The 9977-nt window shown below is 38.9% G+C and overlaps 1 long non-coding RNA gene across 2 annotated transcripts; it reads right to left on the minus strand.

Moving 5' to 3' along the window:
- Positions 1 to 2818: 2818 nt before the first annotated feature.
- On the minus strand, positions 2819 to 6198 carry LOC110787337 (uncharacterized). Of its 2 annotated transcripts, XR_002533086.2 has the most exons (5): positions 6061 to 6198; positions 5938 to 5988; positions 5693 to 5844; positions 3300 to 3476; positions 2819 to 3224 (listed from the first exon to the last, which is right to left on the minus strand). It is a non-coding gene; the product is annotated as an uncharacterized lncRNA (long non-coding RNA). The 2 variants fall into 2 exon arrangements; XR_002533087.2 differs by lacking the exon at positions 5938 to 5988.
- Between the last annotated feature and the right edge of the window lie 3779 nt (positions 6199 to 9977).

A 9977-nucleotide genomic window follows, 5' to 3' on the forward strand; every position in this document is an offset into this window, starting at 1 on the left:
TAAAAGTGTTTAAATTAAATAATATCGTAACGTATAAATTTGTCCGTCCGAGAATACACAACTAATGAATGTAAAACAACAATAATAAAATTGGTTATAAAAATTTATTTTTATTAAGAGATACTTTTATTTTTATTAATATTATTTTTATAAAGGACAAAAAATATGGGGTGTTACACTAGTAACCATACCATACCTAAGGCCCAACTTCATCCTGATCGTTCATCTATCAAAAAAACAAACAAAACTTTTTTTAACCTACCGCAATTAACCCTCCACTCAACTTTCCATCTTACCTTTCAATCCAAACACTAGTTCAACCAGGAAACCATCACCCTCTCTCTCTACCAAAAAATACCCTCCAACCTTCTACCCCCAAACGCCCTCCATGGCAGCCTGGATTCCACCGGCGGAGAAAGATCCGGCACTAGCTATTTACCTCTATGATCCCAGTTTCAACCTGGGATTCATAATGCCTCCAGTAAAATTTCCCAACCCAATTCAGATTATCGCATCGCAGGCCAGAAGCATCCTCGTCCTCTCCTCCCCAACCCTCACCTTTTCGGAGATGTGGGTAAACTAGACCTCGTTCTTAGTCGAAATCTTTCACAAAGGGGAGTGGATAAGGGTTACGAAATGGATAATCCGAAGCCTCAGGCTGAAACCGGAAATCAAACCATCCCTCTTCAAGAACCTGTCCATGGTGGATCCGGACTTTCCGATGGAAGTGGTTCCGGCCCACATTTCATTTCTGTCTGATGTGTCAGCCCTCTCACAGGTGGTGGGGATCCTCCTTAAATGGTTGGTAGAACATATAGAACTGACCCACAGTCAACAAGCCCTTCTATGGCAGTTACAGTTTCTGGCAGACCCGGCTCCCGTACTTCCGCAAGAAAGAAATATTCTCTGAATTACACTGGCTAACGGTACAAGCAATAGGAGGCTCCGACAACGTCAAGGTAATGCAGTTGTCCACACAAGCCTAACAATTTCAGCTCTTGAGTGCGTGGGGAAAGGCCCAGAAACCGTGGGCGGACAAGGGGGTGGAACACATCTCGGTAATGAAAATTCGGGTAAACGAGGAACTCATGTACAACACCAACTCAAGAACCTTTGTCACCATGAACAAAAAAACCCCAATGGTAGTCTTATCGGAGTTGGCGGACCTACCCACAATCAAAACCAAAATTATAATCCTCCTATGGAACACTAGGGGCAACGTTCGAAAAGGATTCCGAAGACACATTAACCAGTTTATTCGTGATCATAACCCGGATATGATTATCCTCATAGAGACTAGGGTGAACAAGGATGGGGTTGTGAAATCAATTAAAGGCCCGCCGTATGATTCGTTCCAGGAGGTGGATCCCGTGGGCTTCGCCGGAGGCATCTTGATTCTGTGGAATGGGAAATGAATCTCCCTCTCCGTAGTTGTAAAGGAGTCGAAGGCACTTCATGTTGTTGTTCAAGTAAAAAATTCACCCCCTTTTTGTATTTCAGCTATTTATGCTCATACCAAATTTAAAGGTAGGATAGATTTATGGGAGAGTTTGAAAGTGTTTGCAAATACTATTTCTCTGCCTTGGTTAGTTTTGGGTGACTTCAATGAGATTACCTCCCCGTGTGAGAAGTGGGGGAGGGGGGGTAATCCTCCAAAAGAGTATAAACTGCGTGCTTATAGAGATGCTATGAATGATTGCAACCTAATCGATTTGGGTGCTGTAGGGAGTAAATTTACTTGGTTCAACAAAAGAAAATCCCAAACCATATTTGAAAGGCTTGATAGAGTTTGGGCTTCCCCGAGTTGGCTCACTAATAATCCGGACTCTTCTGTCCAAAACCTTCAACGTCTTTCTTCTGACCATAACCCCCTTTTATTTAATAGTCGAATTCTTGCTCCGGTCAGCAAACCCAACTTGTTTAAGTTTGAGAGTCTTTGGTGTTGGGACCCGAACTTTAATGATTGGTTTGCTAGTAAATGGGCTTCGTGTGATAATTCCTTTTTTGCTAGGTTAGGTCCTTTGGCTTTGGACTTCAAAGAGTGAGCAAAGACTACCTTTGGGGATATTTTTAAGACCAATGCCAATCTCCTAGCTAGAATCAAAGGAGCCCAAAAAGCCCATGAAAAAAACCCAAGTAGTGCTTTCCTTTTTGATCTGGATGTCACGCTCTCCAAAGAGCTTGACAAAATCCTAGACCAAGAAGAAGCTTATTGGGCTACTAAGGCTCGTTCTGACTGGTTACTCAACGGTGATCGTAATACAAAAAATTTCATCTTTCTGCGATCATCCGTAGAAACCAGAACAAGATAGATTTTCCAAAAAAACGAGGTGAGGCAGGAATTAATCACTCCTGTGGCTGTGGATATTCACTACACCAAAATAACCTTTCAATAGCGCTTTTTTCAATTTAAGACAACGCTTTTAAACCGCTGTTAAATAGTAGTGCTGTTAAAAGAATAACAACGCTTTTAAAAAGCGTTGTTAATATTGCCTCGTTTAATAGCATTCAATATATAAACGCTATTAAAGCTCTGGTTATGGCGGGAAATTTTGTGCACCAAATAACTAATTTAATTTAAATTAATTAGTAACTTTTACCTAAAAAATGTTGATATTAAAGACGATTTTTAATTTTTACAACTCTTTTTTAGTTTTAATTTTTAATTATTAAATACCTGTAATAAAAATAACCATTTTAGAGCCAGTGTAAGATTTGAATATATATATATAAATATATGTTGCTCCCCATAAAAATAGTAAAAAATCGAATACATATAACATACAATTTCATTTCTATATATAAATTAACGTCTCGGTGTCTCTTAACTTTAAATCATATGCAATGTCGTCAACACAGTAGGAAAAAGTACAATAGAAAAACAAGTATATGTATCATATAGTACTTCTTTTAATTACAAATCGACACACTAAAATTAGAACATCGTATACTTTTATGATACCATACATAGAACTTTGTTGCCTCGCTGAACACTGGTTTTTGAATGATGTTCAGAATGTGTGTTCAAGCGTGATCACGTCTTCCTTGGACTCACCATTTTGGAAATTGAAGTAATCCAACTTGCTGCTAAATTCTCTCAATGGGAATTGGTTGATGTTGCAGCAAACAGGATTGCTCCTGTTTACTGTAACCTACACAGTTCTGGTGCGCTCGATGTTTTGGATGAAGCGATTGTTGAGTTGATTTGTCTACCTGATGTTCGACTATCACAAGAATGATTATGGATTTACTGGATGCTAATCAAAATCATATCTGCTGTAACAGGGTTAGTAGCTTACTTCTACAGCGATCATTGCCCGACTTTCCGGAAATTTGTCCCTTGCTTCAATTATTGGGAGAATGTTGGTTTAGCATGGCCGTGTTTGTTAATGCACAATAGTAGTTCCATCTTCCGTCTATAGGGTGCAGTTCTTGTTGGACACACCAACTCAAGCTACACATCTTTTGGCGACTATCTGTATTATAATAATAATAATAATAAATAAAAAAAAGTCAAGTAGAAGAAAAGAATTATGAAAGGAATTACGAATATTCAGAAATTTTTAGTCTCTTTTGTGTCTTTCTAATTTCAGGAGGTGGGGAGGGAGTGAAGCAAATATGCAACTCGGTCACTTCAAGTGTTCAACTATCTCATACTTCGTATATCGGTAAGGTAAAGCAAGTATTAAATACTCCGTAATTTACCACAAGATCTAGCGGAGGAAACTCCATTCATCACTATAGTAAACACATCTATTGCAAATAACCTAATTTCAGACAAGAGGATCCAATCCATAACTGCAGTAACATCTGGTCCTATAATTATTTTTTGGATAAGTACACAGTTTAATCGAAAATGAAGAGACTCCTTAAGACCTTAACTACATTTTGCACAAAGCTGAATTCCGTTTATTGGGTTTGGGAAGTGCAAAGGAGAGGCTATACTATTATGCAGTTCAACTTAACACAACTTAACACAGTACATCAACTTTCTATACTCATTTAAGTCATTTTATCTTGAAACCAGAAAATTTCTTTCATAGAATTTGCTTTTAAAACTAAATATGTCTTGGTTTTGCTGAAATAGAAGGATTTGTTTCTTAGCCACATTTTACTGATCATTTTCCTAAGTTACAGCAACATAGTTTATGTACAACTTTCCTCGAGTTTCTTCTCAATATGTTAAGCTCTGCCTTTACATAGGTACAGGTAATGACAAACAGATATGCACTGATTTTTTCTGGTGTATATCTAAATGGTTTAGAGGAAACTCATAATACTCCATGGCTTTGGAGGCCTAGAATTTGTGGAGACCCTAGGATGCTATAACAGTATAACTGATCTTTGCATAAATGAAAGAGGACCTGTCTGATTTCATATGGAATAAGGATTGTTTCCATGGTCTCCAAGTCAAAACTAGTATAATGATTGAACCTGGGTTTGGTATAACAACATTTATTATGAAAGCTCTAGAGGGTTACCTCAGAAATAAATATTGATAATCCTCTAGGTCTTTTCAGACCAGTCACTCAATGCTCCCTACATTTTTACTTTTTTAGAGGTAGCCATCAAGGCGTCAAGAATTCGAGAGTTGTGTATTTTTTTTGTTTTACGGAATATAGCTTTAACTATATCCCAAAACTGACAGAAATGAATCTGCAACTAAATCAATAAGCTTTTCAACCCTTCAGGAGTCATTTAATAAAGGTTCTTTTCATCATATCGAACAATAAAATAAGCCTGAACTAAATATTGCTCATAATTCTTGATTTTCTTCTTGACAGACTGAACTAAATATTTTAGCTCCACCTGTAAGAATGATACAGTTACTTGTTCTCTCTTAAAACCATCTCAACTCTCAAATAGCTTTAACTGTAACTAACATAAATGAATCAGCAACTAAATCAATAAGCAGATTTCTCTAAAAGCTAGCCTCTTTCTGTTCATCTCTCAGAAATGAAAACGAGTCCAATAATTTAAAGAAATGTCTATGTCCTTGTCATAAAGCTGTACACTTAACATCTTGCGCAACACAACTCAAACGACATAACATCTTTCCCAGCTCTTTTCTCAGGTGTCTCTGAAAATATTTCCTATATCTTTTTTATACGGTTATCTTCCTTAAACATTCTTAAATAAGGCCAGCCACCAGTAAACCAGAAATATATAGCCCCACTGCAGTCTCCCACCATTTGCATCATATCGTTCTTTAGTCAAATCGATTCCCTAGACATTTATATGATTACTAAAAGACTTTGTGTCAGGAGAGGGAAGGTTAGAACTAAAGTTTGGCGATCTTTGAGTGTGCATTTCCTGAACTAAAAATTGAAAATCAAGCTTTCTAGAGGTAGAACATATATCCATCTTGTCTGCGACAAGTAGCAGGCACAAATTTTACAATCTAAGTCGCTCTAAAATTGAGAAATTCATATCAGAAATAACAGTTTGAGGAAAAATACTTATGCAAGTCTAGCTGAGGAATCCACCTGTCTATGACATCTGTGAACCCAGATGTGGAGTTGCAACAGTTATGAAGTTCATTACAAGTCTACAACTAAACATTCAGCTTATCACAACACCAAAAATCAATAAAGTATCCAAAATTTTAAAATTAAACATAACAATCAGTTAACATATTTCATCCAAAACACCAAAAATCCAATAATTATGCTGCAATTATTGGACAACTAACCCGTCTATAAGCGAGGATTGTTCCACTGTATCCCTTGCACAGAGCATCAACCAAAGGGTCAGGGCAACAGATTCGTCGATAATCCGAGAACATGGTGTTCCCCCATTTTCGAAAAGTTAATCAAACGTGACCGAATGTGAACCAATTTGCACCTAATTGCACAAAAATTCATATAAAATTAACCCTAATTTTCGAAATGTTACCCAATAAAATTAAATCAAAAGAAAAAATCTTCAGTTATTGACCTGAGATTCACCAGGAAAGACGGGAATGCAATCGGTGAGAAATCAAAAAACCTAACCACGTATAAAACATTACAAACGAAATCTTGAAAGACTCAATTGAATTCTAATTTAGAAGTAACTCACAATTGATAATTCAACCAGATAATAAGTCGCCGCCAACTCGCAAGAAACGTTTGCCGGAGAAGAACCTAAAACACAAAAAAAAAATCTGGATTTGGATTGAAGGGAAATCTTTAATTTTGGATTTGGGAAAAATTTCGCTTTGAGTGGATTGGGATTGAACATTTGAATTCGGTATTGAACTTTTGAATTCAGATTGGGATTGCAGGTAAACCGATCCTTAAGTGCTGTGGAAGTAGTGGTGCGTGAAAGAAGGAAGGAAGCAAGATGGAGAAAGTGGGAAAATGTTTAGGCGTGCGTCGAAGAATGGCAAGGCTTTTTTGTTTTTGTTTTGGGTGAAAGACCATAAATTCCTCTTTTTAGATGAGTCAGTACTAATTAATTAGTAACTACAGCGTGTATATTTTATATATTAAGGTGTAAATTAAGATTACTTCTTTTAACGGCAATATAAAATAAAGTGCTGTTATTTGATGTAATTAATAGCATTTTTTGATAAGCGCTGTTATTTAGGCGCTGTTAATTAATGTTTTTGGTGTAGTGATTAAAAATCATATTACCTCATTTTTTTGAAAAGATCTTCACTTCCGACCATTGTGTTGTTCTTGACCAAGCCACCCCCTCCAATTCAATCAAATTCTCCCATGTTCCTTACCATCTTTAGGTTCAAGAGGCAATGGTTTACATTAGTCCGAACAAAGCCCCTGGCCTAGACGGCTTTTATGTCCATGTCTTCCAACGGCTTTGGGATACTGTTGGACTTGATTGCTGCATGGATGTCTAGTCCATATTTTCTTCTAAAACAGTCCCTGTTTCCATGAACCTGGCCTACATTGTGCTCATTCCAAAAATTGAAAATCCAGTTAAAGTCCAGAGTTTTCGCCCAATTAGCCTTTGAATACGTCGTACAAGGTGGTTTCTAAAATCCTTGTCCAATGTATTAGGCCTCACCTTCAATCAATCATCCCCCCTAATCAAAATTCTTCGTTCCACGAATAAAAGAAAAGGTTAAAAAGGGTTTTTTTGCTATCATGTTGGATCTAGAAAAAGCTTACGATAGGCTTGAATGGCCTTTCATTAACCACTGCCTCCACTTCTTTAACTTTCATTAAGACGCAATCTCATTGATTATGTGTTGTGTGTCAATTGTTTCTTATTTCATCATCATCAATGGCAAGCCTTCTAGATCTTTCAAGCCTTCCCGGGGCCTTAGGTATGGAGACCCTCTCTCCCCCTGCCTTTTTATTCGTTGTATGGAGTATATCTCGAGAACTATTCATAATCAATGCCTGACTAAAAACTGGACTCCCTTTAGGGGTGGAAAAGTTGAAATTTCTGATGATGTCATGTTTTTTGGAGAAGCCAATCTCACTAATCTGTCTTCCATCCAATTCTGCCTCACCTCTTTTTTTGAGATGTCGGGTCAAAAAGCAAATCCAGACAAGAGTTGTATTATCTTCTCCAAAAACACCAACTCAATATTGTGGATGAGTATGAGCAAGCCCTTCAAATTAAATCTTCGGCTAATTTAGGTACTTACTTGGTTTTCCCTTGTCCCATAGGAAACCTTCTAGAGCTAGACTTTCTTTTCCGATTGATAAATTGAGCCATAAACTAGCCACCTGGAAAGCCAACACCCTTTCCAAGGCCCGGGAGAGCTCTTCTCATTCAATCTTCTTTGCTAGCCATTCTTAAGTATATTATGCAAGATATTGACCTTCCCGCTTCGTTATCCACTAAGATGGACTCAGTCTGTTCAAAAAATTTATGGGGAGGCAGCTCTAAGTCTAGGAAAATTTTGTAGGTCTCTTGGAGTAACATGTGTAGGCCGAAGTCTCAAGGGGGGTTGGCCTTCTCTTCCAATCATGATAATAACCGGATCTATTTGGCTACATTATTTTGGACCTTGGAAAAGAAACAGAATAGTTCCACTAACATCGTCCATGATAAGTATGTGAAGAACAAAATTGAACCCACTAGCTTTAAATCGGGCTCTCGCGTTTGGAAAGCTATTGGGAAGGGGTGGGACTTATATCAACATAGCTTGACTTGGGAATTGGGTACAAGGAAAAGTATTAACCTGTGGTTTGATAAGTGGCTTGGCAATTTTTCCCTTAGATCCATGTTTCTTGGGCCTTTAAATAGCCAGCAAATGGTAATGAAGGTGGCTAAAGCTTATCCCCTGGCCGCAAACCAATGGGATTTTGTTCTCACTTTTTGCATTAATCTAGACCTTCTCTTTGAACTGACCTCCATTAGGCCTAACCTCAAACCGGACAGATCCTTTTCTGACTGGTAAGTTCCTCTCATCAATGGCTAGATCCTTCATCAATGAACCTAAGGTCACCACCACAACCCAAGATCAGGATTGGGGTCTTGTCTGGAATGCCCCGGGCCACCCTAAGATGGTCATCTTCTTATGGCAGACCGGGTGGGGCAGAATTTGTAACAATAAAAACCTCAATCTCCCGCATTAACTCCGGCCCCCACTGTGCCTTTTGCAACAGTAGTGTGGAGGACAATGATCACACTTTTAGGGGGTGCATTAGAGCACAAAAATTCTGGTCTGCGATGAACATTCAAATCGACTTAACCTCTTCCTTCAAGGAATGGTTTAGTAAGTCTCTTTCCTACTCTAAAAACATGTCCCTCTCTTCTCCACCAAGTGTACAATTTGCTTTCAGCATTTGGTATACATGGAAAAGGAGGAATGCTTGGGCTATCTCCCATAACAACATTCCCGTTGTTCCTTACTCCAAACACTGCTCCTGGGCTGCTAATGAATGGTTTTTCACTCAAAGTCAACCTTCGTTGGAAGTAAATCCCATCCCCTCCCCTTGGTCACCCCCTCCTATTAATTACCTCAAAGTCAATATTCATGCCTCCTTTGCTAGTTCCAACACTATGTCAGGCCTTGTCGCGGTGTGTAGGGATCACAATGGTGCTTGGGTGGAAGGAATGGTCAGTGCTAACTATGCGGATGATCCTCTTCGGGCAGAACTTTGTAGCATCTTTAATACTTAGTCTTGGGTTGCTAATCGTCAATGGAAGCCTTGTATTTTTGTGTCCGATTGTTTGGTGGTTGTTTCCGATATCAACTGTGAATTTTCTGTTAATTCAAGGCACAAATCCCTAACCTTAAACTGCAGGGAGCTACTACTTGTTAGGTTATGATACATATGACAATTCATAAATCATGCGGAAACAACCATTAAGCCAGGAATACATATTATTTACACATAATCATTTAGCATAGTTTGGATGCATACTCTTTGTTGCGTGCCTTCCCTAGCTGCGCCCGAACCGAACAAGAACAAGTCTTTAGGACTCCAAGTGTCGTCCCTCCGTAGATAGTCCACAGCACGTTCGGATCCGCCTTAAGATTGACCAACTAGAATCGCCCTTAAGGTACTATTATTTTCGGCACTTTTAGGCAAATGTGTGACTGAATTTTTTTCTCAAAAACTCACTTTGAATACTTGAAAACTCGTTGTAAATATGTGACCCTAGGCACCTATTTATAGAGTTATGGAAAAGGATTTGGAATCCTATTAGGATACTAATTTATTTAATTATAATCCTACTAGGACTCTAATTAAATAAACTTTATCAATTAGGATTAGATTTAATCATATTACGAATCCCGGTAGCCTTAGGATTCGAGTAGCACACTTCGAGTAATACGCTAGCACCGCACGCAGGCCTTGCGGCCCACGCACAGCGCCAGCCCACTCGTCGCAGCCCCGCGCGCGCGCCCAAGCTTCGGCTGGGCCTGGCTTTTGCGCTGGGCCTGGTCGTATGCTTGGCGTGTGGTTGTTGCGCTTGGCTTGCTGGGCGATGGCCCGGCTTCGTGCTGGGCCTTCGTCTGGCAGGCCTCGTCCGATGCTAATTCGTACGATACGCTCCCGATTAAATTCTCG

Source organism: Spinacia oleracea, chromosome 6 (assembly GCF_020520425.1).
Source record: "Spinacia oleracea cultivar Varoflay chromosome 6, BTI_SOV_V1, whole genome shotgun sequence".
Taxonomy (NCBI): domain Eukaryota; kingdom Viridiplantae; phylum Streptophyta; class Magnoliopsida; order Caryophyllales; family Amaranthaceae; genus Spinacia; species Spinacia oleracea.